This window comes from Nycticebus coucang, chromosome 18 (genome assembly GCF_027406575.1).
Source record: "Nycticebus coucang isolate mNycCou1 chromosome 18, mNycCou1.pri, whole genome shotgun sequence".
NCBI classification, from domain to species: domain Eukaryota; kingdom Metazoa; phylum Chordata; class Mammalia; order Primates; family Lorisidae; genus Nycticebus; species Nycticebus coucang.
The window spans coordinates 71,155,967-71,168,608 of NC_069797.1; the positions used below are offsets into that span (position 1 = coordinate 71,155,967).

The 12,642-nt window shown below is 42.4% G+C and overlaps 1 long non-coding RNA gene across 1 annotated transcript in view; it reads right to left on the reverse strand.

Annotated features, from left to right (window-relative positions):
• Positions 1-1,666: 1,666 nt before the first annotated feature.
• LOC128571175 (uncharacterized) overlaps positions 1,667-12,642 on the reverse strand; it is an 85,563-nt gene continuing 74,587 nt past the window's right edge. The window contains exon 4 of the long non-coding RNA XR_008375690.1: positions 1,667-4,679. This is a non-coding gene — a long non-coding RNA (uncharacterized LOC128571175). The remainder of the gene's footprint in view (positions 4,680-12,642) is intronic.

Consider the following 12,642-nt stretch of genomic DNA (forward strand, 5'->3'; position numbering starts at 1 on the left):
CCTCATTTCCTCCTACTCTCCATAGAAATCAATTTTCTGTTCTCACTAATCTGTGATTTATCCCTAAAAGTGTGTTATTGTCTATCACATCTTTGTGAGTTTGCATGGGCTATATGGCTGCCCACAATGGCAGTTCTTACACCATTGAACATCTGTTGAAAAAGATGAGCCCTCTCCTGAGGAGGAAATGTTGGACATTATGAATTCACATAACAGGGTTTTGCAAAAGAGTTCAGAGAGTACTTCACCCTCTAAGGAGTCTGTGATCACCAATTAAGACTCCTCAAAATAGATTGCCCTTTCTTACTATTCTCCTCCCATTTGGGGAAAACTCCTATTTATCCTCAAGGAGACGTCCACAGCATTCACACACTCCAGCGCTGCGCTCCTTGTGTCTCTAGACTGCGAGTTTAGTGCTCAGTTATCACAGTTCAATAATTATTTGTTGCATGACAAACTTACTCTAGACTAAAAGTGGGCAAACATTCTCTTAAAAGGGTTAGATAGTAAATAATTTAGGCTTTGTGGGCCATATGATCTCTGAAGTGATTATTCAACTATTTTTGCAAAAGCAGCCATAGATGATGCCATAATCTGCTTGAGCTGCTCTAAGAGAATACCATAAACTGAGTGGCTTATAAACAACAGAAATTTATTTCTCACAGTTCTGGAATCTGGAAAGTCCAATATCAAGGTGCCAACAGATTCCATGTCTGGTGAGGACTCATTTCCTGGTCCATAGATGACCTTCTTATTGTGTCCTCCTCATGGTAGAAGGGAAGAGGGGGCTCTCCAGGGCCTCTTATATAAGGGCACTAATCCTGTTGATGAGGACTCTATCCTTGCGACCTAATGACCTCTCATAGGGCCCACCTCCATAGGACCCACCAATCACATTTAGATTTCAACATATGAATTATTTTAACAGACAATATTTAAACAAATGGGTGTGCCTGGGTTCCAATAACACTTTACAGGCACTGCCATTTGAATTTCATATCACTTTTATGTTTCACAAAATATCATTCTTCTTTTGCTTTGCAAACATTAAAAAAGTGTAAAAACTATTCTTATTTCAGGAACTATAGAAAAATAGATGGCATAAAGGGCAGAGCAAATCCATAGTACATAGTGCTGACCCTGGGTCTAGACTAAGGACAGACTCTCAAAGGTAAGTCTTACTCATTTTTGAGTTTTATTGTCTGGTCCCTCAAGGGTAATTCATCTTTGAGTTTCACTATTTAGCATTAACTGATATATAAATGTATATAAATGTGCAATTGATTTTTTTTTTTTTTTTGCAGTTTTTGGCCGGGGCTGGGTTTGAACCCACCACCTCTGGTATATGGGGCCGGCACACTGCTCCTTGAGCCACAGGTGCCACCCTGTGCAGTTGATTCTTGAACAACATGAGCTTGAACTATGTGGGACCACTGAAATGTAGATATTCTTCCACCTATGCCACCCCCTAAGACAGCAAAACCAACTCCTCCTCTTCTCTTCCTCTTCAGTCTACTCAAGGTGAGTATGACAATCTACTTCCACTTAAATAATAAATATGTTTCTCTTCTTCTTGATTTTTTAATAGAATTTTCTTTTCTTGAGTTTACTTTAGTATAAAACTTTAGTCTATGTGTACATATACAAAATATGAGTTAATTGGCTATTTATATTATCAATAAGGCTTCTAGTCAATAGTCGGCTATTATTAGTTGTGTTTTGGGATAGTCAAAATTTATATGCAAGTTTTCAACTACATAGAGATTGGTCCCTCTAATCCCCACATTGCTCAAGGGTCAAATAACGATTACACACACACACAAATAGATGCACAATTAAATGATCTTTGAGTACAAACAATTTCTTGTGACAAAGATTACAAACAGAACAACCATAAATGGGACTTTGGGGATATTGTTGAAGCTCCATGCTTCATCATAGCTAGGGACATAAAATCTATGTGGTTAGCTACCAAGGTTCCAATCACAAATTCCATAGGTCTGGAATTATTCCAAACATCACGAGGTAGATGCCAAAACCTTCTAGAGCAGTCCAACATCTATGTAGTCAGAAAATATCTCCTCTTAAAGATAAGATTTCTTTACTACTCTCTGCTATCACAAAATCACAACTTCTTTGAGCTCTATTTAACAATCCTTAAACTTTCTGTGATAGGCAGCTTCTGATACAGCTTCTAAGGATGTGATGATTCCCTCTCCTGCTGTTCAAGCTCTGGTATAATTCTCTCTTCTTGAATGGTGGCTGGGCTTAGTGATTGGCTTCTGATTAATTGAATACACACAAGCAGCAGGCTGTCACTTCCAAAATTAGTTGATAGAAAGTTGTGACTTTTGGTAGCAAACTCTCTCAATTGCCTTCTCACTTACGTAGTTGTTGACTCCTCCCAACAACCACATAAGTGAGCTCAGACATGACTTTTTCTCTAGTTGAGACTTTAGATGAGACCACAAATGCTAGATTGACACATTGATCCTAGTTTTGTGAGAAACTTGGAAACTAAAGTCTCTGTTAAGAAACACTCAAACTCCTGACTTACAGAAATCGAGATGATAAATATGTGTTATCCTATGTCATGAAGTTTTAGGACAATGTGTTATACAGCACTAGATAATTAATACAGATACTTACATGTATAAGGATAATTGAATACCTATTTAATCATCCTCCCCACCCAAATATTTTCTTTAGAGCAGAGGTTATGACGTGTGCATCTTCATACCTCTCACAGCACATCACCTGACCCATAATACATGATTAATCAATATCTGCTAAGTTAACTTGTATGTTGAGTATCATAAATTCAGTTAATTGAAATGGTAACAATCATATTTAAAGATGCTTCAACAGCACGAACAAAGCAGATGGCTGGTTAGAGTGGATAGTTTTTGAAAATGGTAAGACAGGAAATTATTTGGTTTTGTACCCTAATATACCAAGATTGTGTTTCACAGACTTTCAGGGAGCTTTCATTCCTTTACAAAAGACTTAAAAGTTAATGTTCCTTCACTACACTAAAGAGGCCAATGCCCTCGCAGACCCAACCATGCTGATGGGCCTGGCACATGGTCAATCTAATTATTTAGACAATTCTTCTCTCTTCCCTCTGACACATTTTACATGGGTAGTGGGGACTATTAAACAAGAGAAAATGTAAATAGAGAGAAATGTGAAAAAGTTGGGAAAAAACTAAGACTTGAAAACCAAGCAGAAGAAAGAGAAGTAGTAAGAAAAGCTGAGCCAGATGCAGAAGGATGGTTTAAAGAAAGAGCCTGATTTTCCTGTCTCTACTCATAAATATTTTGACAAGAAGCTATGCAATTATCAGAAAGAAAAAAAGAAAGGAAAAAAGAAAAGTCAGAAGTTGTCTTCCACGGGAGCCATGCTCTTGGAATTCAATGACCTAATTCAGTATAAGGTTGCAGTGCAGAGATTGCCTCTCCGTCTGATTCTCATGGCATTGAGAGCTTTGTTTTCTCAACAGCACATGCCACATCACTATCTAAAATTGGGACTAAAGAACAGAGGATGTGGGGGGGGCGGGATCTAGATATCATGCTTAGAAAACATATTCATGAATCAGTGTAGATTCTCAGTCTCTATCTTGCTGGTTGCTTATCTTAGTGGTTAAGTCAACTTTTCATTACTTTTGTAGACATTATATAATATCTTCTCCCACAGCTCCAGCCACCAGCTGTTAGTCAGCATCATCCCGGAATGGGATGGGAATTGGGTCAGCATGAGCCGAGTAACTTTCATTCTGACATTTGAGGAAACTAATTCCCAGCCACTGGACAGGTCTAAATTGTCTGCAATGATCGTAGTACCAAATAGATCTCAAGAAAGAAACCTGAGACAGTTGAAAGGTCAAAATAATTGGAGCTAGTTCCTTTAAGCTTAAATGTACTCTTCCATAAACTGGAGATAATAATAGTGTGTATCTCATAGGGTTATTGTGAAGGTTAAATCTGTGCAGACGCTTCAGTCTAGAGCAGTTATTCAACCTCAATGCCATTGAGATTTTGGGTGGGATAATTCTTTCCTGATTTTTGAGTGTGCTATCCTGTGCATTCTAAGTCATTTAGCAGCAACCTTAGCATCTGCCTGCTAGATTTTAGTAGCACTTCAACTACCAACCACCATCCTCTCCATCAGCACAAAAGAAACTGTCTCCAGACATTTCCAAATGTTCTCTTGGCAGGTGGGCGGAAGGGAGGGGGAAATCACCCTTTGTTGAGAACTACTGTTTTAATGCTTGGCATATAATAAGTGTTTCATAAGTATCAGATGTTATTATTATCATTGAAAGTATTAAAATTATATAACATCAGCATCACCCTGCTCCTCTGTCTCACTGAATCCTGAAATAGTTGCTGCATTTCCGCATTTCTTCAAAAGTAAGGGTTTAAAAGAGGCAAGGTCATTAATCTGACATCAGCCCAGTAGGAAACCAACTGTCCCCTGCACAGTTTCCTTTCACAGATAGAAAAAAGGTGACCATTTTGTGCATCTGCAAGAACTAGATTAGCTTTCCCAACCCCACAGTTTGTGAGATGCTCCAGATTTTTCCTTTGGCATGAATTCTCCAACTGTAGGGATTACTGGGGTAGCTGGCTCTTGAAGTTGCTCTTGGAGATTTCCCGGGGCACCACCATTCTTACCTGAGAAAGGAAGGAAAAAGACATTCAAGAAGGGAGAAAGTTTCGACAGGAGTTACTTCATTTACTGTTTCTGTGGTTTCATGCTTCTTTGGGTTTACAAGTGTGTTTTCTGCCCAAATTGTTCTTGCATAGTCCAACAGTATTTGCTTTAGGTGTTTTGGTACCACACTGTTTTGAAGGTACACATTGTTTCTCATGGCACGTCTTGTGTTAAGTGTACAAGCGGAGGCAACTAAATAGGATGCAGTATTCCTCAAAGTTTTTAACCAAACAAACACCAAGAGGAAAGTGAAAGGAGATTTCTGGCAGTCCAGGAGTGGCTTGATGACAGTATGAAATATCCTGACATCTCCTATTTTTATCTTTAGAATGAGTGCAAATTTGACTCTCTGTGCTGAAATAACGTTTCATTCGCTTCAAGGCAAAACTGCATGGGGAGAAGGTAACACTTCTACCCTGCTGGTGGGATTGCAAACTAATACAGCCTTTATGGAAAGAAGTATAGAGAATTCTTAAATAACTAAAAGTCGCTCTTCCATTTGATCCCACTATTCCATCACTAGGCATCTGCCCAGAAGAACAAAAATCATTTTACCACAAAGACATTTGCACCAGAAGGTTTATTCAGTTTATAATTGTCAAGTCTTGGAAGCAACCCAAACGCCCATCAACCCATGAATGAACTACCGAACTGTGGCTTATGTATATTGGGGAGTACTATTCACCCATAAGAAAAGATGGAGACTTTACATCTTCTACGTTTACCTGGATGGAGTTGAAACACTTTCTTCTTAGTAAAGTATCTCAAGAACGGGAAAAAAAAAATCTCCAGTGTACTCAATACTAATATGAAACCAATATGTAAACAATTACATGCTCACACGAACAATAAAACACAAATATAGTCTAACAAGGGGGGATAAAGAATGGAAAGAGGGAAGGGGGATGGTGATTGGCAAAAGGATGGAGGACAATTCGTGAGATCTCACCTAATTTGCATACCGTGAGGGTGTTCAGCACACTCCCTGGGCAAAGGGCACTACTACAAGTTGAACTTTACCATGGAAGTGAGAACAATGCAGCCTAAAAATTTATACCTTCCTATTAATTTGAAAAAAAAAAAAAAAACAGAAAAACTATGAAATGCACTGCCCATGTTGGGCCCTGTTTGTCCTCTAGCTTCTTCTATGCCCCCTTTCCAAGTATGTGTTGTGCTTTTGCAAACATCGGAATCTTGGAATATAACAGCCTGAATCCCATCCCGGCTTTATCACTGATAGAAAGGGCTGGGTACGGCACATCACATCCTTCTGGGGAACCTTGGTTTCCACATCTAAAAACAGGAAATAAGAAATTACCTACACTACAGCACCTTCATGAGAAGTAAAGATAATACAGTCGAACCTTTATAAGTTGACCACACATGGGACTGTATCGTGCCTCACCTATCCCAGCAAGAAGCGGCCAAAATCTTATGGAAATATTTGCAAGGAAGAAACTAATGCAGCTCATTTACTCTTTCAAGTATGGGTGCTATAAGTTTTTCCTATCACCTTCCCTTTGGGTCTAAACTACATCTGACTTGAACCTGACATCGAAATCTGGGATATTACCTTTTCATGCTGACAGATTCCAAGATTTGCCTGGCTGTACTTCAAATTGCCGGGCCCCTCTTCTGAAGATTACGACTTGGTTGGTGTGTGAAGTGGGGAACAAAATTTGTACTTTTAACAAGCTCCACCCCCAAGTGTTTCCTATGATCACACAAATTGGGAAAGCTCCGTGCCTTCTGCTTATGCTGTCCCCAGGACCAGAACATCTGGGGCAAAGAGCAACAGGTTTAATATCTAAAAAATACTGATCTGGGGGCGGCGCCTGTGGCTCAGTGAGTAGGGCGCCGGCCCCATATGCCGAGGGTGGCGGGTTCAAACCCAGCCCCGGCCAAACTGCAACCAAAAAATAGCCGGGCATTGTGGCAGGCGCCTGTAGTCCCAGCTGCTCGGGAGGCTGAAGCAAGAGAATCGCGTAAGCCCAAGAGTTAGAGGTTGCTGTGAGCCGTGTGACGCCACGGCACTCTACCGAGGCAGTACAGTGAGACTGTCTCTACAAAAAAAAAAAAAAAAAATACTGATCTGGGCAAAGTTAATATCAGCCTCAATATCTATTAGGATTCAAACGTACACAATCCCTGACCTAACAATTCCACTTCTAGGAACGAGTCTCACAAATATACTTGAAGATCTACGGGAACATAACCACATGGTTTTTAAGAGCAGAAGTTTGTGACAAAACCTAAGTTTGTGACAAAATGTCCATCAATGGGAGAAGATATTCATGGAAGGATGGTATGAAGGAATATTCTGGAGCTGTGCAAAGTCAGCTCTCTGTGTTTTGATATGAAAAGGAGCTTGGACTGATCTTACAGCAATACAAGCTGTTTTGCATTCATTGAATGAACTTAAAAGGCCTCATTGTGTTAGACTTTAGTGAACAATACTGAAGTACACGCTAGTATACACTGTCATCTGTCTCTTTTCTCTCCCCCTGCACCTTTCTATCCAGGTTATAAGCACACATACCATCTCTAGAAGGGCACCCAGGAACATGCCTGCTACCTGTGGGGAACGGGACTGGACGGCTAGGAGCCAAGACCAGGAGGGAACTGAGTTTGCAGACCTTATAGATTTTTTGATTTTCGTATCATGCATATGTGTTCCATGAAAATTGGTTGTAAAAGAAGAAAGCTCAGCCCAGCTATCACTCAGACCCTACAGTTATTCCTTATTGTTTTATTCCATTCTTCCTCCACGGCTTTGCTCCTCCCTTCACATGAAGACAATATGTTTTCTGTCCCCCATTCTGATCCCTGTAACAATCTTCCCCTTCCCCTTCCCCTTCCCTGCTCTGCTTAAGCCCTCCTACTTCCTGGAGGCCTGTCTCTCTGTGACCTTCAAGTTCTATAAAAGCTGCCTTAAATGTGAGCCCCCTAGGAGGGTCTGTTTCCCTAATGAAAGGCGCACTGTGGCGGCACCTGCCCTGGGCATCCACGTGTGACTTGTCAGCTAAAGATCTCATCATGGAGAAGAGCTTTAAAATTCATTCACATCAGTGTCACACTTTCTTCCTTTTTATTTTAAATTTTTATATGTCTTTTTCATTGTAAGGAGGGCTAGGAAAGAATGATGCCTCTTTTAAGGTGGCAAGTATGTTTCCATTTCAAACATGATAAATGTCCTAGTAACCTCCAGACTCCCTGTTTATCCTTCATGATGAAAATATAAGACCTAGAATGTTCATCATCTCTATATATTAGAGAAATGCAAATCAAAACAACCCTGAGATATCATCTAACCCCAGTGAGAATGGCCCACATCACAAAATCTCAAAACTGCAGATGCTGGCGTGGATGTGGAGAGATGGGAACACTTTTACACTGCTGGTGGGACTGCAAACTAGTACAACCTTTCTGGAAGGAAGTATGGAGAAACCTCAAAGCACTCAAGCTAGACCTCCCATTTGATCCTGCAATCCCATTACTGGGCATCTACCCAGAAGGAAAGAAATCCTTTTATCATAAGGACACTTGTACTAGACTGTTTATTGCAGCTCAATTTACAGTCGCCAAAATGTGGAAACAGCCTAAATGCCCACCAACCCAGGAATGGATTAACAAGCTGTGGTATATGTATACCATGGAATACTATTCAGCCATTAAAAAAAATGGAGACTTTACATCCTTCGTATTAACCTGGATGGAAGTGGAAGACATTATTCTTAGTAAAGCATCACAAGAATGGAGAAGCATGAATCCTATGTACTCAATTTTGATATGAGGACAATTAATGACAATTAAGGTTGGGGAGGAGGAAAAGCAGAAAGAGGGACAGAGGGAGGAGGGTGGGGCTTTGGTGTGTGTCACACTTTATGGGGGCAAGACATGATTGCAAGAGGGACATTGCCTAACAATTGCAATCAATGTAACCTGGCTTATTGTACCCTCAATGAATCCCCAACAATAAAAAAAAAAAAGAAAATATAAGACCTAGGCGGTGCCCATGGCTCAGTAGGTAGGGCACCAGACACATATACCAAGGTTGGTGAGTTTGAACCCGACCTGGGCCAGCTAAAACAACCAATGACAACTGCAACAACAACAAAAAAAAATAGATGGGCGTTGTGGTGAGCACCTGTAGTCCCAGCCACTTGGGAGGCTGAGGCAAAAAAAATCGCTTAAGCCCAAGAGTTTGAGGTTGCTGTGAGCTGTGACATCACAGCACTCTACCTTGGGTGACAGCTTGAGACTGTCTCAATATATATATATATATATATATATATATATATATATATAACCTACTTAAACTCTCTCCTAGTGGCCTAATGATAAGCTCTGTGAGGGTAGGAGATCTATTCTTTTCCATTCTGCTTTCCTCTCAGTGGTGAACACAAAAAGAAGTGTTTTGTTGAATGAATATCAGAATGAACAATTTGTTCCCGTGAGTGTTAGTTGACGTGCATACTTTGGCAGAAGCACAGGTGGCTTATGACAGAGTCAGGCTGGTTATTTTGCCATCTGGCTAGATTTTGACATGGTCACTGAGTTTCCTTTGTTCATGTGTGACTGATCAAGTCCTTCAGAGCACCAAGCATAGGCATCTGTCCATAGTAGGTCCTTTAGAAATGGTGTGGAATGAATTCCCCTCGCTGTGCAACATGAAGAGCGTTTGGAGAATTAGGAGAAAAAGCGAGAAGTGCAAGTAAACAGCTACTAATGCTCTTAGCAGGAGGGCCTCTGATGGAGAATGAGAGGCCGGTTGGCAGCTTGGCTGCCTCCCTTTCTTTTCCCAGGTTCTGGGTTTCAGACTTCTTTTTTTTATAATTTTTTTTATTAAGTCTTTTGTACATAGATCATAAATACATTTATGCCCATTTCAGTGTGTTGATTATTTATACAAATTGGAGAAAGGAAAAATCAGAGTAGGACGTATTTTTGTTTCTAGGTATTGGTGTTTTGCTCACTCTTGTCGCCCAGGCAGGGGGGAGGTCTGCCTATTATTACAAGGAGGCTGTGGTCTTCTGGGTTATCAAGAACTTAACTAAAAATCATAACTGGTACAAGTATCAGTAATGAAGGTGGCCCCAGGCCAATGCCCATGGATTATTTTACTAACAGATGCTCTCAGGACTTTCCGAATGGAGACTTGCCTGCATCAGCACAATTAAAAAGAGCAACATCCACTGAGAGCAGAGCAAAGAAAGAGGGAGATATCGGCTGGGCATCCATGGGATCAACCAATCGATGAAAACTGTAATTGTGACTTTACCTAGATTTAGTCAAGTACCAGGGACTTGGAGCCCTTTCTCAGTTGCTGGGAAGTTAGCAACATTAAACACCTACATACTGGGTGTTACCTTCCTGAGGACAAACACATGGATCTTTTCACAGACCCCTGAATCCATTCATAAGTAATTTGCCTGTGAAGTCTTAATGACCAATGTGAGTTAGCTGCTCTGCTGGCCACACTGAACAGTCTCTAGCTTCATTTTTTTTTTCCTTCCTTTCTTTCTTTCCTTTCTTTCCTTCCTTCCTTCCTTCCTTCTTTCCTTCCTTCCTTCCTTCCTTCCTTCCTTCCTTCCTTCCTTCCTTCCTTCCTTCCTTCCTTCCTTCCTTCCTTCCTTTCCTTCTTTCTTTCTTTTTCTTGAGAAACAGTCCTACTCTTTCACACAGACTAGAGTGCCATGGTGTTATCCTAGCTTATAACAACCTCAAAGTCCTGGACTCAAGCAATCCTCTTGCCTCAGCCTCTGGAGTAATTGGGACTGCAGGTGCCCACCACAAAGCGTGGCTAATTTTTTGCTATTTTTAGTAGCGATTGTGTATCATTCTTGCTCAAGATGGTCTCAAACTCCTGAGCTCAAGCAATTCACCTGCCTAGGCCTCCCGAGGTGCTGGGATTATAGGCGTGAGCCGCCATGCCCAGCAATGGTCTCCATCTTCAGATCCATTGAGGTCATGCAAATGGTCCTGCAGTCAACAGAATCCACCCAGGTAGGACAGAAAGACAACAGCTTTTGGGTGAGGCATTTGTCACTTGATGTGACCAAAGAATAATGAGAATATATCACCTTTATCTGAACAGAACTCAGTTACAGATACGTGAAAAAAATCTTCACATGGACCCGTTGACTCTGGGTAGGACCTACTTTTCCTGAAAGAATGAATCCACCATTAGATGGGCAGATACATGGTCAAAAGGAATGTTCTTCTATTTTGGTTTCTTGGTGTAAAGGAAGACAGCACAGGAGGTGACCTTGTCTGGTGGCCACAGTGAAGCTATGAAGCAGATCCAATGACACATGCCACACAGTGGTATTGTGACAACATTATGATCAGTCCATTGCCTAGTGTACAGTAAGCACTTAAAAACTACTTGAACACTGGGAATGACCCACAGCCATCCATACCCCCAACTTCAGCCCCACTTGGGGACTTGACTTTGCTATAGGCACTAACAAAGCAGAGCTAACCCAGAAGGCCGAGCCTACGGAAGGTCTGCAGAGGACTTTTCTGCAATAATCTACAACTCAGGGACGGTGACGAGTTAAATCTTCACTGTGTGAGTCTCAGTGGTATAGCGAATGTTCCCTGTGGGACTTTGAGATAACTGGGGTCTGCCTGCTGCACGATCCCCAGTCCTGAAGTTGCTTCCTGCCCTTGTAATAACTGTCCACTGGGCAGCTTCTGGCCAGCAGGCTGAGAAACAGAAGGTTTCTCTGGTTGGTGTCAGCCTCCCGAGTTGCCAAGTGGAGATATTTTTCTCAGGTTTCTGGGTGAGTTTTTCAGCCAACACCCTTGAAAGGGAAGCAGAGCCTTCATGCCACAGGCATCTAGGACACAAGGCCTACACAGTATTTTTGAAAAGTCAGTATCGCTCGCCAATGATAAAGGAGCATTCATGGTGGGCAAAGGCTCTCCAGGGGAATGGGTGGACCCAGGGCTCGCAGGCAGGCCATGCACGGAGTTTGCAGCCAGTTTTCTTTTTCCACCATAACTCTGGTGTTGAGCAGACGCCAACATAGTTAAAAGCTTCGGGAGACACCGTATGCACACACAGATAGCGAGCCCCCATCTTTTCCATGGAATTTAGCAGTAGCTACCAGGGGCGTCATCACACAGCATTCATTTTTTCCCTGGCCTGGTTTCCCACATTCTGTGACCACTGTGGAGGGTGCCAGGGAAAACACTGAAAGCCTAGGTAAACGGAGGGGAACCCAACATTCACCAGTCTGGCCTTAAAATAGCCGGCCCAGCACGCCCCCATCCCAGAGAGTACACAGGCTGTGACTGCAGCCAGTGTGCTCAGAGCAGCCACCCACCCCACCCCAAAGGCTCATGCTGATTCCCCATGAAAGCCTATCCCGGAGAGGGGACAAAGAGGTAGCCAGGCCACTTTGCTGCCTCGTGCCTTTTGGGCTCTGGGACTTAGGTGAATACTAATGAACACCAAGTGACCTGATGCAAACCAGCATGCACCACTGGGCAGACTGGGGATACCGGTGAAACATCTGTCTGTGGTAGGGTGGAGGGCTGGGGAGAGGACCTGGGGACAGCCAAGAGGAAAAGTGTTCCTAGAGCAGAGGGCCGGCCTCGGGAGTCACAGGGTGCGCCCCAAGGCCGAGCCCCGGGTGAGAAGGAACCGTCTCCACACTGACTACAGGGCAGCTTGGGACGGCCTGGTATGTACGGAGCTCTAGGACCTACTGCTCTGCCTCAAGACTGTACATTCTGGATGGAGGGCACCCTGAGGGTCTAGGCCCCCCCCCAATAGAACAAGAGTCAGAAGGAGGAAAAGACCATCCCGGGTGAGGAAAAGGAAGAGTGCACAGCTATTATTCAGCATGGAAAGTTGCCTCATTTCACACGTGAATGTGCAGTTGACGCAATGAATTCTGAATTTTAGGTTAG